At 43.0% G+C, this 23,885-nt stretch overlaps 1 long non-coding RNA gene across 1 annotated transcript in view; it reads left to right on the top strand.

The window, feature by feature from the left end:
* Window positions 1–3,115: 3,115 nt before the first annotated feature.
* The window catches only part of LOC129822940 (uncharacterized), a 32,716-nt gene continuing 11,946 nt past the window's right edge, over window positions 3,116–23,885 (top strand). Inside the window, exon 1 of the long non-coding RNA XR_008754547.1 lies at window positions 3,116–3,400. This is a non-coding gene — a long non-coding RNA (uncharacterized LOC129822940). The remainder of the gene's footprint in view (window positions 3,401–23,885) is intronic.

Here is a 23,885-nt window from a genome sequence, read left to right as displayed (position 1 = left end):
GAGGCCGGGTACATTACAGGCACATTATTGTTTTGCTGTTCTTATTTGTGGCTCATATGGAAGTATGTATTTGTTGCATGAGAAATACTGTATAAGGAAAGCTATTACTGCCGCAAGTACATCCCTGTGAAAAATACAAGGCATGTTGTCAATGAATTGCGTGGTAGTCTATCTATTCATTGGCAGGTTCTGAGGTGCACAAGTGATGTAGTGATGTCCCTTTCCCCAGGGTTATTTATCTTTCCCTACCACTAGTTGCTCCGTTTTCGAGTGCCACTCCCCCACCGAGGGACACTTGAAAGCGAGGGGGAGGGCTAAAAGGGGGTATTGGGATTAAGCCTTTGTCAATGCTAATTGGCCAGACTACTCAGTGAAGTGGAACATTACATCCTGCACACATCACACCTTGTTTGTTAGCAAGTAAATCCTGATGCTAACAACTGGAGCTGTAGAAGTGAAGGTACTGTTGTATTGAGGAGTGGACAGTGGGGGAGAGAGAGAAAGAAAGAGTGAGGAGGGGGAGAGGGACAGAGAGAGAGATGGAGAGCGATAAAGGGAGATAGAGAGATGGAGACACAGAGAGAGAAACATAGATAGCTAGAGAGGGATAGCTAGATTAACCTGTGATATCATACCAGGGGACCACACAGAAGAGGCAGAAGGGAGGAGTCAGCCCAAGCAGTGGATTAGGGAGGAAAGTATCTGAGGCTGCCTGCCATGCACACACACACACACCTCACACCACACACACACACACACACACACCCACACCTCACACCAGGGCTATTTCCCTCCAGAGCTAATACAGAAATCTCAATTCTCACTTTCCTTGACATTCCATTAATCTCAATTTCAGCTAAATTGCATGTTGTTTTTCATGAAGAAATGTTTACCCTATTTACTGCTATACCATCTGTACTTGTCTGGTGTACACTGACAATCCACAATTAAACATATACCCTTTTACGTTTTCCTAAGTAAAGTGGGAGTGGATAGGTATTCTCTTCATGGTTGGCGGTAGAGTGCCGAATACCAGATAAATAAGGTAATGTAATGTCGGCTCTGTGTTTGTTGCTCAGAGAGAGAGAGAGAGAGAGAGAGCGCTACCTAATTCCTACAGTTGTTATTGTTTTGTCTAAGTCCTGTGCTTCATTGGATGTGTGTAAACACCCTCTTTCAGGGTGGGGTAACTCATCACTAAACAGCGAGGGTGAAAAGCTAACGTCTTTGCGGTTAGATCTATGAGTGCTGCATGGGGTGTGTGAATTCTCCCATTAACAGCGTGTTAGAGAGATTGTATTCAGTGGCGTTTTGCCTCCTCTTTCTGTCTCTCCCGTTGTCTCGCTCTTCTTATTAACATGCACTTAAATTCCCTTTGTTCTCTCAAGTGCTCATTAAAGACTACAGTGCCTTCTGATGTCTAAAGCTTTACATAATTAGAACCCAAGAGGTTTTCCACCACACACCAAACTTCTTAGTTTGTTTTATTCCGCATTAGAGGAACAATTTGTTTAATTTCTCAAGAGTTTAACCTCACTGACTGTGATGGAAGGAAGGCACCTGGTTGCATGTAAACTCATTTCATTTAGTTGTTTCCTTACGTTTTTGGGAACTGGGAAGATATCAGTTCTGATTATTGCAGTTGGTGTTAGTAAATGTGTTTATATCATGGTCTTTTATGCATTTCTTACACTTCTGAGAAACAATGCTTCTTACATACTGAAGGGTCCATGTCTGATGTTTATTGTTAAATCATTGAGTTTGCATCATCAGTACATCATGTACTTTTTTACTTTTTACTTTTTTATTAATTCATATTTAGTATCATTGCTATTAAATCATTGTTGATTTATTCTGTGTGCTTGCAAACAATTTTAACTGGCTCCTAAATGGTTACCACAGTTGGTAACGTGGGCCAGAGTTACCATTTCCAAACCAATGAGACATGTTGTTTGCACACATTCCATCACTCTTGATCTGCTACAAAATTATCTTGGCCCTCTGTCCTCTGACCAACCCCTGTGTACCACTACCACCAACCCATGTCCCTGACAGTGACTGCACTCCCTCCCTCACTTTAAAGTGCAGCGAGACACTCTTCAGTTGCCAGCTCAATCCAGAGCTGAGGGGAGGAACTTGGCAGATTCTTCCCCCAGGGAGCTCTTCCAGTGGCCAACATCGCAGCCTTTCTCCCTGGGCACTTTCCATAGCAGGAACAGATAGGGTGGAGTCGTTCCTTCTACTCTCCTCTTATCTGACTCTCCCTTCTTCTTTTCTTTTTGAATCCTCCTGTTCTATTCCTCTCCCCTCCTCTCCGCATCCCATTTGAGCACACCAAGGTGTGTGTGAATGCCGGACAAGGATTTTACAATTTTATTTAACTAGGCAAGTCAGTTAAGAAACAATTCTTATTTACAATGACGGCCTCCCCCGGCCAAACCCTAACCTGGGCAATGCTGAGCCAATTGTGCGCCACCCTATGGAACTCCCAATCAACGACCGGTTGTGATACAGCCTGGAATCAAACCAGGGTCTGTAGTGATGCCTCTAGCACTGAGATGCAGTGCCTTAGACCCCTGCGCCACTCGGGAGCCCCGAGTGGATGGTGATCTGTTTTGATGCTGCTCCCTCCTCAGTGATTTCCACTCCATGACCACCTTGTGTTGAGTGTGTCTTCAGTGTTTGAAGCCTAAAACCCCAAATATCTGCTAGCTTCTCCTTCTTTATCTTACACCACTTTACACCATATTGATAAGGTAAAGGTACTCCTACATAGCTTCGTTCTTGTGTGTTTTATTTCTCATGTCTTTTTTTGTTTGTTGTTTTTTTGTTATTTAACTTTACATCGTTGGGAAAGAGCATTTCATTGTACGGTCTACAACTGTTGTATTCGGTACACGTGACAAGTACAATTTGATTTAATTTGACTTTACGAGTGCAGTCAAGAGTGAAGACAGGGTGTGTGTGAGTTGCGGAAAGGTGTGTATGAGTGTATGCGTGTGTGTGTGTGTGTGTGTGTGTGTGTGTGTGTGTGTGTGTGTGTGTGTGTGTGTGTGTGTGTGTGTGTGTGTGTGTGTGTGTGTGTGTCTCTCTCTGTGTCTATGAATGTGTTCCAAAATGGGGCGGCCCTCCGAGGAAAACAATAAAGCACAAATGACAGGAACAGATGGTCCTCTTTATGGTGCCCTGAAATGAAAACACTGAATAGCTTTACTGGGTGGCAGTTTTTTTATCCCCTCTCCTCTGCCTGGTTATGGGCCGCTAACACCTCACCACCTGGTCGTACAGTAGTCATTAACCACCTCTCCTCTTGGACCGTGGCGAGATGTCGGGCGAGACACCAGAGGAGGATAATAACTGGGTAAAAAAAAGGCAGGGATCCTGACAAACATATCCTATGGTAAGTAATCAAGTGGACGTTGATTAATTCAGTTATGTCATGATTAATGTGCCGTGATACAGTGGAGTGGAGTGTTGCTGACAAGGTCTGGCACTGGAGAGTTCTTAGGAAGACAGGAGACAGGCTAGCATAGAGATGGAGGAGTGTTGAGTGTCCCAAAATATCTGGACATAAAATATCCACAGGCAATTAATGTCAGGGTGTTTTTTTTTCAAGTGCGTGTTTGCTTGTTCGTTAGCTTGTGTACTTGTCTCTGTGTGTGTGTGCGTGTGTGCGTGTGCATGTGCATGTGCCTCCGTGTATATCAAGCAGCGTGTCTTGTATGGCTTAATATTCTCATCAATATTATTCCCATGGAGCTAGTCATGCTACTTCCCCTTTCTCTGTCATTTATGTTGATAACCAACCACATCTTATAAACACTCTGTCAATTACACCCTGGTTTCATTTAGACAGATTCAAGATTATGGTTTCAATCTCCCCCTTATTGAGTCATATTTAGAGCTAGGCCTACTGCCCAAATCACAGAGCAGATCAATTATAACTAATCTATCAGAGATGGAGAGGGTCCTACATTGGCTTCGGTTTATAAGAACAATAAAAATGTCTTGTGTTTAGGGATAATCACATCCTAGTATCACTGAGCCATCCACATATTTGTGTCACACCATTTACACATTTCTCTCTCTCCCCCACCCCCCCTTTCTCGCTCCTCCTCTATCTATCTCAGTCATTCTTTCCCTTCCCACATTCCATCTCTTTCTCCCTCACTCCAATCTCTCTATCTCTGTCTGAATTTCTCCCCTTTCACTGCATCTTCCCACTCCTCCTTCTCTCTGTCCCTCTCTGCCTTTCTCTCCTTCCACCTCTCCTCCCCTCTTCGCGAACCACAACACACACCCCTCCCTCCCTCCCCCCTTGTAGCTGAGGACAATCACTCTTCTCTACTCTGATAATCCCCCAGTATTAACTGGCTGTGGAGTTATTACCCCTCATATGAGCAGTCTATGTCGAGGGCTGCTTTATGAGCTAGCTGCTCTCTGTGGATAAGATGATGGAGCCGCCGAGCGCTGTCATCCCCAGCTGGATAATAGCATCAGGAAGACAATAGGGGATATACAGAAAGCCACGGGTTATTGATAGAGCCATATCTGTATCTGCACCCCTCCTGTCTGCCTGCTGACAAATACTAGGACTGGGTGGAAGGGGCAGCTAATCCTGAAGGATATCAGTAGTAATATGGCCCACCTCTTTCTATGCAATCCCTCTCACTTCCACTGCTTTGGATTGCATTCTCTTTGGATTGCATTCTCTTTGGGTTGCGTTGGTGTTTTTGCCTCCCCTATGACGAATGGTCCCGAGGTTTGTAGTGATTTAAGTCAGAGGGAGGAGATGGATTGCTACAATAGGGGGCTCACATGGTAGATCTAGCTGTGTTACTGATAGCAAACCGAAGCATTGTCTTGGCTTTCTCAATGTGTGCTCTGAAATTGTGGTCTGTATGGCAAGGACTTTACAGTAATGACAAAATATAAAGTGTGATGCAGTATCTCAGGATGTGAATAACACTTAGTCAGAGTTGCAATAATACATCTAAAAATATCTCACACACAAAATCACGTCTCATCAAAGATTCAGAGATCATCTCCACGAGTTAACCACACAGCAAACAACAACAATCTCCTCCCCACAAACAGACCAGTCAAAATCTCCTTACTCTCGTTATGTGGTCCTCTCCCATTCTCTTGTATTGTGTTGTGGAGGGACTGACTGAGGGCTCAGTAGCGTTTACTCTGTGAGTCCACAGGCTGCTCTCTCAGCCACAGCACTGATCCTTGATCCCAGATGCCGGGATTACAGCCTAATGTCTGTCTGGGGGTGGGGGTGGGGGGGGTCACTGATCAAAAACAGACCGTTAACCCAAGTCTGTTTGTGTGTGTGAGAGGATGTCTGAGAGAGGATAACTGATCAAATACAGGCAGTTATCACAAGTCTACCAGGGGATCCACAAGTGTACTGGAATAGCAGAGTGTGTGTGTGTGTTGCTCTAGCCTTGCTTTACATCAGAATGATCCACTCCTAGCACCAATCAACCCATGTAGCCATCTTGCTTTTTCAGGGAATATAAAATTACAATCAGGGAAATCAAAGTATTGTTGGGCTGCAGTCCTCTGGGCTGCATTGTGTAGTATTGCTTTGGAAACTGGCCTAATTGGTTTGTGTGGGCCAAAGTCCCTCCAATGCCCACATCTCGCTGGCTCCATTTTCACAACAATTGGATTTTAAATAGCTGGCCTAGATTGGTTATATTCCAGGACTTGAGAAACCTCTTGTAAATGTTAAGAGCATTGTTTCTTAGGTTAAATAACTCAACAACTTTATCCACCAAATTCAATTTTTAAATAAGGAAGAACTTATAAAGGCTTTATAGAGCATTCTTAAAGGCTTCGAAGGCACTGCATCGATGCTTTTAAAGCAAAGTACTACCATATAAAGGAAAAGTGGGACTGTGGTCTACAAAGAGGATAAATAGGGAAGCTGAACGATTATGAGTGACTAACATACACTCAAATGTTAAAAGCATGTGGACACCTTTAAATGAGCGGATTCTCCTATTTCAGCCACACCCGTTGCTGACAGGTGTTTAAAATCGAGCACACAGCCATGCAATCGCCATAGAAAAGTATAGGTAGTAGAATGGCCCATACTGAAGAGCTCAGTGTCTTTCAACGTGTCATCATCACAGGATGCAACCTTTCCAACAAGTCAGTTTGTCAAATTTCTGCCCTGCTAGAACTGCCCCGGTCAACTGTAAGTGCTGTTGTTGTGAAATGGAAACGTCTAGGAGCAACAACGGCGAAGCCGCGAAGAGGTAGGCCACACAAGCTCACAAAACAGGACTGCCAAGTGCTGAAGCGAGTATCGCGTACAAATCATCTGTCATCGGTAACAACACTCACTACTAAGTTCCAAACTGCCTCTGGAAGCATCGTCAGCACAATAGCTGTTCATCGGGAGCTTCGTGAACTGGGTTTCCATGGCCGAGTAGCCGCACACAAGCCTACGATCACAATGGGCAATGCAAAGCGTCGGCTGGAGTGGTGTAAAGCTCTCCGCCATAGGACTCTGGAGCAGTGAAAACGTGTTCTCTAGAGTGATGAATCATGTTTCACCATCTGTTAGTCCAACGGACGAATCTTGGCTTCCCCCAACATTTTTACAATAAAAAAGAAACTAACGTATTAAATTATTTCTCGTTCTCGTCTGTCCGTGTTTCATAATTGTCCTTCAATTTGCAAGAGGCTGAATCTATTCACCATCCGAGAGAGACAAACAGCGCCCCTCTGTCTTAGTATCTGTAGCCCATGTATCTAATGCTGTCTGGCCAAAAATAATATGACATGTCATCATCTTTTTGGCCAGAAAGCATCAAATACATGGCCTACATATACTAGACTGAGGGGCGCTGTTTCACTCGCTCTGATACTTTCTCCTGAGAGATTGATAAGTCTTGCTCTCGGTGCGCTTCTTGGTCAAAATTATCAATATATTCACATCTCAGAGTTTCTGGGGGGGGGGGGGGGTCACTCGGGTGGCCAATCAGATTTCAGGGGGGGGCGTGGACACACCCTGGACATGCCACTGACTCCATCCACCATGTTTGTCTTTCTAACAAATATCAGAGATGATCAAATCAAATCATTTTATTTGTCACATGCGCCAAATACAACAGGTGTAGACCTTACTGTGAAATGCTTACTTACAAGCCCTTAACCAATGATGCAGTTTTAAGAAAATACCTATAAAATTTAGTTTTTTTTAAAAAGGAAAAGAAAGTAAGAGATAAGAAAAACAAATAATTAAAGAGCAGCAGTAAATAACAATAGCTGGGCTGTATACAGGGGGTACCGGTACAGAGTCAATGTGTCAATGTGCGGGGGCACCGGTGTCGAGGTAATTGAGATAATTATGTACATGCAGGTAGGGTTGTTAAAGTGGCTATGCATAGATAATAACAGAGAGTAGTAGCAGTGTGTGTGTGTGTGTGTGTGTGTGTGTGTGTGGGAGGGGGGGGGGGCTACCCAGACAAATAGTCTGGGTAGCCATTTGATTAGCTGTTCAGGAGTCTCATGGCTTGGGGGTAGAAGCTGTTTAGAAGCCTCTTGGACATGGAAGTAGCTCGCCTTCATATCCCAGTCCCTTAGAGATAAATGACATATCCTGTTGTATTCTATACCCAGCCCTTTTAGATCTAAACACAGGAGAAACATGAAAACCAATAGTAACCAACCAGTGATACATTTCCCCTAATGGACGTAGTAATATCCTCAACTTACCAAATATCCTTCTTTTTCTGCATGTGTCGTTATTCTGTAGCCAGCCTCCACACAACCCTACTGTGTAACAACGGAAGGAGAGGGAACAGGACTCTGCCTCCGTCCTACCTCTCTATCTCCTACCTCTCCATTTCCTCCCTCCATCTCTCCTTCCCACCGGAGGCAATAAAGGCACAAAGTGGAAATAATTGGCGAGCATATGAACTCCCCTTCTGTTCTTCCCCAGGACCGTAAGGAATGCCGTGTAATGTGCATTGTTGCTCACCTCACCACCGAAGTGTGTGTATCCGAATTAGCTTGCGCTGGTAAATATTTTGCAAAAATCACACCGCAGGGGGATATCGTCCCGGCGCTTGGAATGTGATTACAAACAGTAAGTTATCGCCATGGGCACAATTAAAAACTTTGCAGACGTGCATCATCTGATTGCAAATTGAATCAGGTATTGCGATGTAGGGGGTTGTTACTTGTTAATTACTGAGGGAGTCTTGCTAAACAAGTATTAATGGGACTATCTGCTTAGAAAGAGAACATTACCTTGTTGCCCCCTGTGCATTGGGGATGGGCGGGATGGGGGATCCCTCGTCTAAAAATAAGCTCATCAGCAATTTGGTGCATAGGCTGTAATCTCATATTTATTATTTTTTCCCAAATTTGTGTTCATGTCACGTGTGAGAGTAAAGTTTAAGTTAAACAATTCAATTTGGATTCATTACTTGCCCTAGTAGCGGAGGCTGTGAGAGTGGATTATTCAAAATGTGGGTAGTTGACAATCCCAGAATGCACTGCTTTGTGTACAGTAAACAACAACAACAATGAGATGAATGATATAAAGTAAACAGGATGTTAGAAGTAACCCTAAGATCTTCATAATTGTTATTTATTCTAAGAACACACTCAACATGTAGTGGAACCTCCCATTAAATACTCATAAAAAAATTAAAGATTTACAATTGTAACAGATTTCCTCTTCGTCTGAGGAGGAGTAGCAAGGATCGGACCAATGTGCAGCGTGGTAAGTGTCCATAATGAGATATTTAATAACTCAACAGAACACTGAACAAAATAACAAAAGTACAAACAAACAACCGAAACAGTCCTGCATGGTACTAACACAGGAAACAACCACCCACAAAACACAATAGAAAACAGGCTACCTAAATATGGCTCCCAATCAGAGACAACGACGGACACCTGCCTCTGATTGAGGACCATACTAGGCCAAACACATAGAAATATAACAACAGAACAAAACATAGAAAAACTGTAACGGCAGCTTTCCTCCTCTTCGTCTGAAGAGGAGGTGTAGCAGGGATCGGACCAAGACGCAGCGTAGCTCGTGTTCAACATGTTTTAATAAACAAGACGAAAACGTGAACACTTACAAAATACAAAAATAACAAACGTGGCAAACCGAAACAGTCCTCTCTGGTGAAACGAACACAAAGACAGGAAACAACCGCCCACAAACCCCAACACAAAACAAGCCACCTAAATATGGTTCCCAATCAGAGACAACACAAAACACCTGCCTCTGATTGAGAACCATATTAGGCCAAACATAGAAACAGACAATCTAGACACACAACATAGAATGCCCACCCAGCTCACGTCCTGACCAACACTAAAACAAGTAAAACACACAAGAACTATGGTCAGAATGTGACAAAAACAACATAGAATGCCCACCCCAACTCACGCCCTGACCAACTAAAATAAAGACATAAAAAAGGAACTAAGGTCAGAACGTGACAACAATACTATGACTGTTGAATAAAACCTGAATGTTTCCAAAACAAGAAAGACATGTATTCAACCTTTCAACAAACCAAATCCAATGGCTGCAAAGTGCACAAAAGCACCAATGACCAGTTGCTTCAATGCCATGTCTTGCATGTTTCTGTCCAAGCCATGAGAGAAAACACCCCAGGGTATGGAGTGTCCAGAAGGACAGCTGCCTCACAGCCTCCCAACCTTGCTCTCTCCTCACACCTCAGGATGAAACATGTTGTGCTGGGCTATGTTAGTCAATGCCCTCAACTCCTTCAGACACACAGGTCTTACACTCAGAGGCAACCCCGTCGGTGCTCAGTGTTGCTTGAGTAAATCCGAAGTGTTTTGTGAGTGACTGCGACTGCGTGAGGCTCTGATTAAAGCAATGCCACGGGCTAAAAGCTGTCCACTTCCCTTTACAAGCTGCTTTTCTGACCTTTCTTTTAACCAAGCTTCCTGAGACTGAAGACTCTGACACAACATGACATGTTGCCAGGTCACTAAACATGGTTTTGCTTGAAAAAAAGGAACCAAAAATAAGATAAAGATTAAAAAAAACAGGCAAAACACCCCTAAATAACTTGCTTGTCTTTTACTAGTTATTTTTCTCTGAGACACATCTTGTGATTTGATTCACTATACCATAGGCCACTGTGTATGTTTCATTTTTTGCTCTACTCCGAACCCTTTTGTTTGAAACAAAACAAACATGACACAGAGCGAGAAAGGCAAGTTACTATACAGAACCCTGAACAGTTTATGTAATGCAGAGTTTGTTAAATAAAGAAACATATCCAATCTTTGGATTGTGTCACATTTTGACACAATAATTGCTTACTTGCAAGTTTGGAACACCTCTGTTTTCATTTCCTGTTGAACGCTGGGCATGCAGTATTTACAGAGATTGTCACAACAATTGTTTGAGAACACTTCCGTAATGATCTCCTCTCACAGGCAATGTGTAAAGCTCAGTTATATTATCCCTGCATTAATGCAGACACAACAAACAAGCATCTTTCACCACACAAATTACTGCTTGAACTGCAACGATCACAAGAGCCACCCAGCCGTAGACTGTCACACTCAGTCACAGCGTAGACTGACACCCTGCTCTCTCTCTCTCCCTCTCTCTCCCTCGCTCCCTAACAAAGTAAACACAGGTTATGGAACACGTGCGCAAAAGAGAGTGAGATATCAAACAGCATAGCCCAAAATTACAGCTGAAGTGAAAACATGTAAAACATTACCACACACACACACACACACACACACACACACACACACACTACAGCCTTAATGATGTGCCTATGCACTTCACACCATTAGAGTTGATATTCCAGGAGATTTGAAAAATCCTTCAACATTGTTAATATTTCAGTCATTAATATTTCATACAGGTATTATAAAATAGCTTCCCTTTGGTGCCCGTACACCTCCATACACTTTAGATCCCATTGGAACAGGCCTCAGAGCACCTGTCTGGCTGGGTACCACCATGGGCCTGCCACTTGGCACCTTCTGATCAATGGTCCCAGATGGCCAGATCTGGCACTGCCAAGACTACCATGTAGTCATCGTCTGTACTACGTACATCCAGCAGATTTCGCAGGTCCAGAGTACTGTACACAAAATGGTGGCAGGATTGTATCAAATCACATTTTATTGGTCACATGTGCCAATACAACAAGGGTAGACATGACAGTGAATTGCTTACTTATAAGCCCTTAAACAACAATGCAGATTTAAAAAAAATAAGAGATAAGAAAATATTTACCAATTAAACGAACATTTATAAAAACAACAAGTTAAAATAACAATAACAAGGCTATATGTACAGGGGGTTCCAGTACCGAGTCAATGTGCGGGGCAACAGTTTAGTTGAGGTAATTGTGGTGATATGTACATGTAGGTAGGGGTAAAGTGACTATGTATCCATAATAATCAGGGAGTAGCAGCAATGTAAAAAAAAAAAAGGGGGCGGCAATGCAAATAGTCTGGGTAGCCATTTGATTAGCTGTTCAGAAGTCTTATTGCTTGGGGGTAGAAGCTGTTAAGGAGCCTTTTGGAGCTAGACTTGGCGCTCCGGTACACCTTGCCGTGCGGTAGCAGAAAGAACAGTCTATGACTAGTGTGGCTGGAGTCTTTGGCAATTTTTGGGGGAATTCCTCTGACACCGCCTGGTACAGATGTCCTGGATGGCAGGAAGCTTGGCCCCAGTTATGTACTGGGCCGTACGCACTACCCTGTACAGCACCTTGCGGTCAGAGGCCAAGCATTTGCCTTCCCTGGCAGTGATTCAATCAGTCAGGATGCTCTCAATGGTGCAGCTGTATAACTTTTTGAGGATCTTAGGACCCATGCCAAATCTTTTCAGTCTCCTGAGTGGGAATAGGCCTTTTCGTGCCCTCTTTATGACTGTCTTGGTGAGTTTGGAACCATGATAGTTTGCTGGTGATGTGGACACCAAGAAGCTCTCAACCGGCTCCACTACAGCCCTGTTGATGAGAATGGGGGTGTGCTCGGCCCTTCCTGTAGTCCACGATCATCTCTTTTGTCTTGATCACATTAAGGGAGAGGTTATTGTTCTGGCACCAAACTGCCAGGTCTCTGACCTCCTCCCTATAGGCTGTCTCATTGTTGTCGGTGATCAGGCCTACCACCGTTGTGTCGTCGGCAAACGTAACGATGGTGATGTAGTCGTGCTTGGCCACACAGTCTTGGGTGAACAGGGAGTACAGGATGGACAGCATTCAAACGTAAGTGCTCTGTTTGTCCAGGTGGGAAAGGGCAGTGTGGAGTGCAATAGAGATTGTCATCTGTGGATCTGTTGGGGCAGAGGGTTATCATATCAAGTGTTTTCATTGTGTCAGTTTACCATTCTTAAAAGAAAGGATAATCCTAGTGCCTTGGTCAGAACTTAAAAACTCTACCTACAACACAGTGTGGTTATTCTCATGCCAAAACTTCCACCCACACTCCACACCTGCTGTATTATTTTTTATGGTTGGTCAACCCAGCCCGTTAAAACTTCTTCAGGATTGGTGGGTCCCCTGCAGGATGGTTGAGCTAACGTAGGCTAATGCGATTAGCATGAGGTTGTAACTAACAAGAACATTTCCCAGTACATAGACATATCTGATATTGGCATAAAGCTTATATTCTTGTTAATCTAACTGCACTGTCCAATTTACAGTAGCTATTACAGTGAATGAATGCATGCCATTGTTTGTGGAAAGTACACAGTTTTGAACATGAAAAGTCATTAATAAACAAATTAGGCACATTTGGGAAATCTTCATACAACATTTTGAACAGAAATGCAATGGTTCATTGGATCAGTCTAAAACATTGCACATACACTGCTGCCATCTAGTGGCCAACATCTAAATTGCACATGGGCACATAATACTTTATGTTCTTTCTCTTGCATTTCAAACATGATGGTACAAAAAATCATACAAAAAATCTTTATCTTTTACCAGATCTAATGTGTTATATTCTCCTACATTCCTTTCACATTTGCACAAACTTCAAAGTGTTTCCTTCAAATGGTACCAAGAATATGCATATCCTTGCTTCAGGGCCTGAGCTAAAGGCAGTTAGATTTGGGTATGTCATTTTAGGCAAAAATTGAAAAAAAGGGTCCGATCCTTAAATGTGGGATAAATGGGTTCTTCTGAAAGACAAACAGTCTAATGTACTGTACAACCACTTAGACCTGAGAGCAAGACAAGAACCAGGCAAAATGCATAGTAAAAAGAAAGAGCGAAAGAGACAAAGAGAGTGTGCGAGAGAGAGAAAGAAAAAAAACATTGGCAGTTATTTTTCATTTGTTCTGTAAACAATATCCTCTCTTAGCTTGTCTGACTCCCACACCTCCAAAACAATCCCAAAACAATATCCCACGCCATGCCTGCATTTCAGTCAATATAAAGCTATGTGTTGGAACATCTGAGTGTGCTGGTCCTATTTCATTATTATCTCAACCCCTGCTACTTTCTCATCCATTCTATCAGGATATTAGGTCATGTTGTTGGACTCATCCGGAGGTGCCAAGTATACAACTAATTAAGGCAGGGAGCACCACAAGCGGGCAAATCCTGTATTGGCGAGCATAAAGAAACTTTGTGGTGAGAGAGAGAGAGAGAGAGAGAGGAAGAGACAAACACAGGTAATGAGAGAGAGAAACCGTCACATCAGAGGATAGTTAGATAAATGACTGTGAGTCTGCAATTCTCCTGGTGAGGCCTTGGTCTTAGAACAGATCAGACTTCTCATCTCATTTCCAGAGAGCAATAGCCGTCAAGTCACAGAATTAGAGAAAGCCTTTGGTTTGTTTTCAGCATCATTATTATTGAGTTTTCAGAGGCTTTGTTATAATGGTCAGTCAACGTGTCCAATCTGATCTGCACCCAAGACAAACAGCTAAACAAAAATGAATACATTGTCATATTGCAATTTAGTCATGATAAATGCATTTTCAATAGCAACTCTAAACTTGTAGATGTCTCTAAGTGGATTGTATAAAAAATAGCTCAAATCTTTGAGGGGATTCCCACATTTGTATGAATCACCAACGCAATCCGAAAAAATCTAGGAATTGCACTTCAGAAAAAAACATTGAGAAAAATAATACGGCATGTAAGCGCTCTAACCATTGGTCAACTCCAACCGCTAATGGTTGTGTTTGCAACTCCCTGTCTCAGCTCCCTGTCTCAACAAGCTCTCACAGTCTCACTCCAGAATTAGACGTTTATCCAAGTTTCTCCAAAATCAGACATTTAAAAGTTGCTCCAAGCGTAAAATTTAGAAAGTTAAGGCTTAAGGTTTTGGATAAAACATTAAGTTTAGGCACTCATTCCAAATGGTTAAGGTAAGGGATAATGTTTGGGATAGAGTTAAAACCTAAACAAATTAAATAAACTAATGTCCACCATTGGCATCGAACATACAATCTTCTGATCCAGAGTCATGGGATTATGATGACGCAGAGCCATCCCCATCCCCGTCCTTGATAAACCCAAGCCAACTTTACGGTAATAGCGCTCACTGTTGCCCCTAGTGGCCGGTTTTGAAGGCATTTCCTGATGTCCTCGAGGCATGGATAGACGTCTAATTTTGAAGCCCCTCTTTAGCGATCTGCCTGGCCTGTCTAGCCCATGAGTGATGTGTGTGTGGTTAAGGCCTACTGAGATCCATTAGGCTAATTTAGATCTAATATAGAACCCTGCCTCAGCACTTCAAAGACATATCAACACTACTGCACCTCCCATGTATCTCATATATCCCATATACTGGACAGTTTGTGGCCATACTGTATCGGTTATTTGCATATGTGAGTTATGAAATTGCTCTCAGGTTAATTGTAGCCGTAGAGAATTAGTGGGAGGTAGATTAGTTAAGAGAGGATGGAAAATAACAATACCTTAGTAAATCAGACCAACTCACTAAGTGTTCATGTTTTATACATTTATTATACTACTTTGACAAACTTAATTAATTATTTTACATGTTTGTCTGTGTAGATGTATGTGCTGTATTTTTTCTGTGTTGAGACTGAATGAATCAAATTGGATTTGATTGTTGTGATATCAAGGGGCTGTACTATAACAGTAGCACAGTATGTTACAGTAAGCAACTATGAGGAGAATGAACAGTGAGTATCACTGGCAGACGCATCTAGCCACAGACCTCAGTCAGGACTATAGCTAGATAAATAAATTACCATCGCTGGGTCCCTCTCCACTCATAAAATATTACCCACAAACCTTCCCCAAGTTGTTGTGCTATGGAAACAGCTGTTGTTGTGCTGGATTCTGCCGTCTCTTCCACATCACGTTTCCCCTGCTCTTCCCCTGAGAGGATAGGGTAGTATTTAGTTGGCGGAGTTGGAGAGGAAGGGATGTAAGGGGAGGATGTAAGGGGAGAGAATAGGAGGAAGCAAAGTAGGGAAAGAGAGAAGGTGATAGCGGAGAGCAGGAGGCGAGGGGGAGGAGTAGCGGGAGATGGTGGATGTGAGGTACACTCTTAGAAAAAAGGTTCCACATAGAACCAAAAAGGTTTCTATCTCTTGCTTCATGCACTGAGTATACAAAACATAAGGAACACCTTCCTAATATTGAGTTGCACCCCCCCCCCCCCCCCCCCCTTTGCCCTCAGAACAGCCTCAATAAGTTGGGGCATGGACTCTACTGTACAAGGTGTTGAAAGCGTTCCACAGGGATGCTGTCCCATGTTGACTCCATTGCTATCCAAAGTTGTATCAAAATGGCTGGATGTCCTTTGGGTGGTGAACCATTCTTGATACGCACAGGAAACTGTTGAGCGTGAAAATCCCAGCAGCATACACCATTCACTGTTCCCAGGGCGCCGAAGACGTGGATGTCAATTATGGCAGCCCCCCGCACCTCACTGATTCAGAGGGGTTGGGTTAAATGCTGAAGACACATTTCAGTTAAATGTATTCAGTTGTACAACTGACTAGGTATCCCCCTTTCCCATTCAAAGGCACTTATACTGAATAAAAATATAAACGCAACATGCTTCAAAGATTGTACTGAGTTGCAGTTCATATGAGGAAATCAGTCAATTTAAATAAATTCATTAGGCCCTAATCTGTAAATTTCATGACTGGGAATACAGATATGCATCTGTTGGTCACAGATACCATTAAAAAAAGTAGGGGCGTGGATCAGAAAATCAGTCAGTATCTGGTGTGACCACCATTTGCCTCATGCAGCGCCACACATCTCTGTCGCATAGAGTTGATCAGGCTGTTGATTGTGGTCTGTGGAATGTTGTCCCACTCCTCTTCAATGGCTGCACGAAGGTGCTGGATATTTGTGGGAACTGGAACACGCTGTCGAACACGTCGATCCACAGCATCCAAAACATGCTCAATGGGTGACATGTCTGGTGAGTATGCAGGCCATGGAAGAATTGGGACGTTTTCAGCTTCCAGGAATTGTGTACAGATCCTTGCAACTTGGGGCCTTGCATTATCATGCTGAAACATGAGGTGATGGTTGCGGATGAATGGCACGATAATGGGCCATGAGGATTTCGTCACGGTATCTCTGCATTCAATTTTATCGTGATATCCAATTGGTAGTTACAGTCTTGTCCCATCGCTGCAACACACCCGTACGAACACCGAAGAGGTGAAGGTCAAGAGCAATGCGTCCTCTGAAACACGACACTGCCAAGCCACAGTGCTTCTTGACACACTGCTCGCTTAACCCAGAGGCTAGCCGCACCAATGTGTCAGAGGAAACACAGTACAACTGGTGACCAGAAGTCACCGTGCTGACGCCAGGAACCCGCCAGAAGGAGTCGCTAGAGCCCGATGGTAGAAGGACATCCCGGCCAGCCAAACCCTCCCCCACCTGGATGACGTTGGGCAAAATGTGCACCGCCTCATGGGTCTCCCTGTCTGTAGTGGGGGTCTGTAGTGATGCCTCAAGCACTGCGATGAGAGAAATAAGCGTTTTGTAGGTATGGAACATTTCTTTGATCTTTTATTTCAGCTCATGAAACATGGGACCAACACATTACATGTTGGGTTTATATATTTTTTTCAGTGTAAAACTTCACCCTCTGAATGGCTCACATACACAATCAATGTCTCAGTTATCTCAAGGCTTCAACATCTTTCTTTGACCTGTCTCGTCCCCTTCATCTAGCACACAGCTCAGACACCCATGCATACCCACAAGACATGCCACCACAGTGCCCAAGTCCAGAACAGACTATGGGAGGCGCACATTACTACATAGAGCCATGACTACATGGAACTCTATTCCACGTCAGGTAACTGATACAAGCAGAATAATCATATTTAAAAAAACAGATAAAAAATACACCTCTTGTAACAGCGAGTACTGTGAAGAAACAAAAACATAGGCACAGACATGCATACACACACATGATAACATACGCACTATACACACACGTACACATGGATTTTGTTTGTAGATATATGATAGTGGAGTAGGGGCCTGAGGGCACACACTTAGTATGTTGTGAAATCTGTTATAAATGTATTGTAAAGTTTTTTAAATTCTATAACCGCCTTAATTTTGCCGGACCCCAGGAAGAGTAGCTGCTGCCTTGGCAGGAACTAATGGGGATCCAAAATAAATACAAATACAAATATACACTGATTGAAGTGGATTTAACAAGTGACATCACCTGGATACACCTAGTCAGTCTATGTCATGGAATGGTGTTCTTAATGTTTTGTACACTCAGTGTATATGGAACCCCTAAGTTCTATATGAAAAAGAAACATTGGTTCATCTTCAGAAATAAGCATGAGAGAGTCTGTCAAAATGATATCAAATCAAAGCGCCAAATACAACTGGTAAAGACTTCATTGTGAAATGCTTGCTTACGAACCTTTCCCAACAATTCAGAGTTTATAAATATAAATAAAATAGTAACACAAGAGGAATACAATTAAATACACAAAATTGAGCTCCAGTTGAAGTCGGAAGTTTCCATACACCTTAGCCATATACATTTAAACTCAGTTTTTCACCAAATCTGGCATTTAAGCCTAGCAAGAATTCCCACTCTTCGGTCAGTTAGGATCACCACTTTATTTTAAGAATGTGACATGTCAGAATAATAGTAGAGAATAATTTATTTCAGCTTTTATTTCTTTCATCACATTCCCAGTTGGTCAAAGGTTTACATACACTCAATTAGTATTTGGTAGCATTGCCTTTAAATTGTTTAACTTGGGTCAAACGTTTCGTGTAGCCTTCCACAAGCTTCCCACAATAAGTTGGGGGAATTTTGGACCATTCCTCCTGACAGAGCTGGTGTAACTGAGTCAGGTTTGTAGGCCTCCTTGCTCGCACATGCATTTTCAGTTCTGCCCACAAATGTTCTATAGGATTGAGGTCAGGGCTTTGTAATGGCCACTCCAATACCTTGACTTTGTTGTCCTTAAGCCATTTTGCCACAACTTTGGAAGTATGCTTGGGGTCATTGTCCATTTGGAAGACCCATTTGCGAGCGACAAAGCTTTGAATTCCTGACTGATGTCTTGAGATGTTGCTTCAATATATCCACATAATTTTCCTGCTTCATGATGCCATCTATTATGTGAAGTGCACCAGTCCCTCCTCCAGCAAAGCACCCCCACAACATGATGCTGCCAACCCCGTGCTTTACAGTTGGGATGGTATTCTTTGGCTTGCAAGCCTCCCCCGTTTTACTCCAAACATAACGATGGTCATTATGGCCAAACAGTTCTATTTTTGTTTCATCAGACCAGAGAAGATCGTACTTATTTTTCTCCAGAAAGTACGATATTTGTCCTCATGTGCAGTTGCAAACCGTAGTCTGGCTTTTTTATGGCGGTTTTGGAGCACAGGCTTTTTCCTTGCTGAGCGGCCTTTCAGGTTATGTCGATATAGGAATCATTTCACTGTGGATATAGATACTTTTGTACCTGTTTCCTCCAGCATCTTCACAAGGTCCTTTGCTGTTGTTCTGGGATTGATTTGCACTTTTCTCACCAAAGTGCATTCATCTCTAGGAGACAGAACGCGTCTCCTTCCTGAGCGGTATGATGGCTGCGTGGTCTCATGGTGTTTATACTTGCACACTATTGTTTATACAGATGAACATGGTATCTCAGGCATTTGGAAATTGCTCCCAAGGATGAACCAGACTTGTGGAGGTCAATATTTTTGGCTGATGGAGGTCTAGGCTGATTTCTTTTGATTTTCCCATGATGTCAAGCAAAGAGGCACTGAGTTTGAAGGTAGGCTTTGAAATATATCCACAGGTACACCTCCGATTGACTCAAATGGTGTCAATTAGCCTATCAAAAGCTTCTAAAGCCATGTTCTGGAATTTTCCAAGCTGGTAAAGGCACAGTCAACTTAGTGTATATGAACTTCTGACCCACTGGAATTGTTATACAGTAATAAGTGAAATAATCTGTCTGTAAACAATTGTTGGAAAAATTACTTGTGTCTTGCACAAAGTAGATGTCCTAAATGCCTTGCCAAAACTAAAGTTTGTTAACAAGAAATTTGTGGAGTGGTTGAAAGCGAGTTTTAATGACTCCAACCTAAGTGCATGTAAACTTCCGACTTCAACTGTACATACAGGGTGTACCAGTAACAGATCAATGTAAAGAGGTACGAGGTATTTGAGGTAGATATGTGCATGAAAGTTGGCATCATGATAGAATAATAAGAGCGAAATAAAGAACAGAGTAGCAGCAGCAAGTGATGAGTGTAAAAATACATTACCAGTTAAAACTTTGGACACACATACTCATTCAAGGGTTTTTCTTTATTTTACTATTTTCTACATTGTAAAGACATCAAAACTAGAAAATAACACATATGGAATCATGTAAAAAACAAAAAAAGTGTTGAACAAATCAAAATATATTTTATTTGAGAGATTCTTCACCCTTCGCCTTGATGACAGCTTTGCACACTCTTGGCATTCTCTCAACCAGCTTCACAAGGTAGTCACTTGGAATGCATTTCAATTAACAGGTGTGCCTTGTTAAAAGTTCATTTGTGGAATTTATTTCCTTCTTAATGCATTTGAGCCAGTCAGTTGTGTTGTGACAATGTAGGGGTGGTGTACAGAAGATAGTCCTATTTGGTAAAATACCAAGTCCATATTATGGCAAGAACAGCTCAAATAAGCAAAGAGAAAAGACAGTCCATCATTACTTTAAGACATGATGGTCAGTCAATCCAGAAAATGTCAAGACCTTAGAACATTTCTTCAAGTGCAGTCGCAAAAAACATAAAGGGCTATGATGAAACTGGCTCTCATGAGGACCGAGAGTTACCTCTGGTGCAGAGGATAAGTTAATTAGAGTTACCAGCCCCAGAAACTGCAGCCACAGAGTTAATAAATGCTTCACAGAGTTCAAGTAACAGAAACATCTGAACATACTCTGTTCAGAGGAGACTATTAAACCGATGAAATCTGTCCTTTGGTCTCATGAGTACAAATTTGTGATTTTTGTTTCCAACCGCCGTGTCTTTGTCAGATGCAGAATAGGTGAACGGATGATCTCGGCATTTGTGATTCCCACCGTGAAGCATGGAGGAGGAGGTGTGGGGGTGCTTTGCTGGCGACACTGTCTGTGATTTATTTAGAATTCAAGGCACACTTAAACAACATGGCTACTACAGCAGTCTGCAGCAGTATGCCATCCCATCTGGTTTGAGCTAAGTGGAACAATCATGTCTGTCTCTGTGCACAAGAAAGCGAAGGTAACCTGCCTAAATGATTACCGCCCCGTAGCCATGAAGTGCTTTGAAAGGCTGGTCATGGCTCATATCAACACCCTCATGCCGGAAACCCTACACCCACACCAATTCGCATACCACCCTAACAGATCCACAGATGACACAATCTCAGTCACACTCCACACTGCCTTTCCCACCTGGACAAAAGGAACACCTATGTGAGAATGCTGTTCATTGACTACAGCTCAGCAGCGTTCAACACCATAGTGCCCACAAAGCTCATCACTAAGCTAAGGACCCTGGGACTAAACACCTCCCTCTGCAACTGGATCCTGGACTTCCTGACGGGCCGCCCAGAGGGGGTAAAGGTAGGCAACAACACATCTGCCAGGCTGAACCTCAACAATTCCATGTTCACCTACAACTGCGTGGCCAAGCACAATTCCAACACCATCATTAAGTTTGCTGACAAGACAACAGCGGTAGGCTTGATCACCGACAACGATGAGACAGGCTATAGGGAGGAGGTCAGAAACCTGGCAGTGGGGTACCAGGACAACAACCTCTCCCTCAATGTGAGCAAGACAAAGGAGCTGATTGTTGACTATAGGAAAAGGAGGGCCAAACAGGCCCCAACATCGACGTGGCTGTAGTGAAACGGGTTTCACTTTCCTTGGTGTGTCCCTCTCTCCCTCTCTGGCGCCAGGCTGCCCTTCATTACGCACACCTGTCACCGTCATTACACGCAGCAGCGCTAATTGGATTCACCTGGACTCCTTCCCTTTGTTGATTGCCCCGTTTATAACTGTCTGCTCCCCCGTTTGTTCCCTGTGTCTGCATTAATGTTATGTGTTCACGTCCAGATGTTCTCCTGTCCTGTTCCATGTCTGTTGCCATTAAATGTTCACTCCCTGTACCTGCTTCTTGTCTCTACCAGCGTCGACCCTTACATGGTGTCCCCATTACCAACGAACTATCATGGTCCAAACACACCAAGACAGTTGTGAAGAGGGCACGACAACACCATTTCCCCCTCAGGAGACTGAAAAGATTTGGCATGGGTCCCCATGCTGCACCATCGAGAGTTGCACCATCGAGGGTATCCTGATCGGTTGCATCACCAACTGATATGGCAACTGCTCGGCATATGACCGTAAGGTGCTACAGAGGGTAGTGCGCAGTGGGGGGAAAAGTGATACTTGAGTAAAAGTATAGATACCTTAATTATCAGGAATCAAGGTAAGACCCAAGTGCAGACTGTGTGAAGTAACAATGTTTATTGTAACAACAGGGGGAGGCAAATTACAAGTCAAGGCAGGCAGGGGTTGATAATCCAGAGTAGAGGCAAAGGTACAGGACGGCAGGCGGGGTCAGGGTCAGGAACAGACAGAGTGGTCAGGCGGGTGGGTACAGGGTCAGGACAGGCAGGGGTCAAAACCAGGAGGATGAGAAAAGAGAGACTGGAAAAAGCAGGAGCTGAGACACAAAACGCTGGTAGGCTTGAACAAACAAGACGAACCTTCACAGACAGACAGAAAACACAGGTATAAATACCCAGGGGATAAGTGGAGAAGATAGGTGACACCTGGAGGGGGTGGAGACAAGCACAAGCACAGGTGAATCAGATCAGGGCGTGACATTAATAGAAAGTTACTCAAGTAAAAATGAAAGTCACCCAGTAAAATAAGACTTGCGTAAAAGTCAAAGTATTTTGTATTAAATTTGCTTAATAATCAAAAGTACGTATATTTTCAAAAATATACTTCAGTATCAAATGTAGAGGTAAATGTATAAATCATTTCAAATTCCTTATATTAAGTAAAGCAGATGGCACCATTTTCTTGTTTAAAAAAATGACGGATAGCCAGGCACACATTCCAACACTCAGACATTATTTACAAAAGATGCATTTGTATTAATGAGTCCGCCAGACCGTAGCCAGTAGGGATGACCACGTGTTCTCTTGATAAGTGTGTGAATTTCACCATTTTTCTGTCCTGTTAAGCATTCAACGAGTACTTTGGCTTGTCAGGGAAAATGTATGGAGGAAAAAGTAAAATATTTCCTTTAGGAATGTAATGAAATAAAAGTATAAGTTGTCAAAAATAGTAAAGTAAAGTACAGATACCCCCCCCCCCCCCCAAAAGTATTTTTACTTTACACCACTGGTAGTGTGTATGGCCCAGTACATCACTGGGTCCAAGCATCCTGACATCCAGGACCTATATACTAGGCAGTGTCAGAGGAAGTCCCAAAAAATTGTCAGAGCGGTACCGGAGCGCCAAGTCTTGAACCAAAAGGCTTCTCAACAGCTTCTACCCCCAAGCCATTAGACTGCTGAACATTTCATGAAAATCGCCACCAGACAATTTACATTGACACCACCCCTCTTGTACACTGCTACGGTACACCGCTGTTTGTTTGTTACCTATGCATAGTCACTTCGTCCCCACCTACATGTACAGATTACCTTAACTAGCCTGTACCAGTGCACACTGACTCAGTACCGGTGCCCCCTGTATATAGCCTTGTTATTGTTATTCTTATTGTGTTGCTCTTTATTATTACTTTCTATTTTATCCTACTTGGTAAATATTTTCTTCTTCTTGAACTGCAATGTTGGTTAAAGGCTTGTAAGTAAGCATTTCACGGTAAGGTCTACACCTGTTATATTCGGCGCATGTTGCAAATAAAGTTTGATATGATTTGGTTCAATCCTTGGCCGTATCACATCCGGTCGTGATTGGGAGTCCCATAGGGCGGCACACAATTGGCCCAGCTTTGTCCGGGTTATGATTTGGACAGGGTAGGCCGTCATTGTAAATAGGAATTTGTTCTTAAATGACTTAAAGGTTAAATATAATAAAAGTAAAAATATTTAAATCATGAGCCCTGGCCTGCTCTTGCTGATGGAAACATTTATGTGCTGCCTAACCAATGGCTTAGCTGTGTATTTTTGATTTGTCCAAAAAATGTCATTTACAGTATCTGTGCGCACTGGCTATTGATGTCATGTTCAGTTTGAGAGGGAGACAATCCATTGGAGATGAACAGCGCATGGGTGCGGAAAGTAGGCTCATTTGAGAAAGCCTAATTCATTTAAACTTCTTTTCATTTTAAATTGACTTTACAGCAAGA

Source organism: Salvelinus fontinalis, chromosome 25, assembly GCF_029448725.1.
Source record: "Salvelinus fontinalis isolate EN_2023a chromosome 25, ASM2944872v1, whole genome shotgun sequence".
NCBI lineage: Eukaryota > Metazoa > Chordata > Actinopteri > Salmoniformes > Salmonidae > Salvelinus > Salvelinus fontinalis.
Note: the sequence above shows the minus strand (reverse complement) of the source record. Positions and strands in the feature narration are given on the sequence as shown.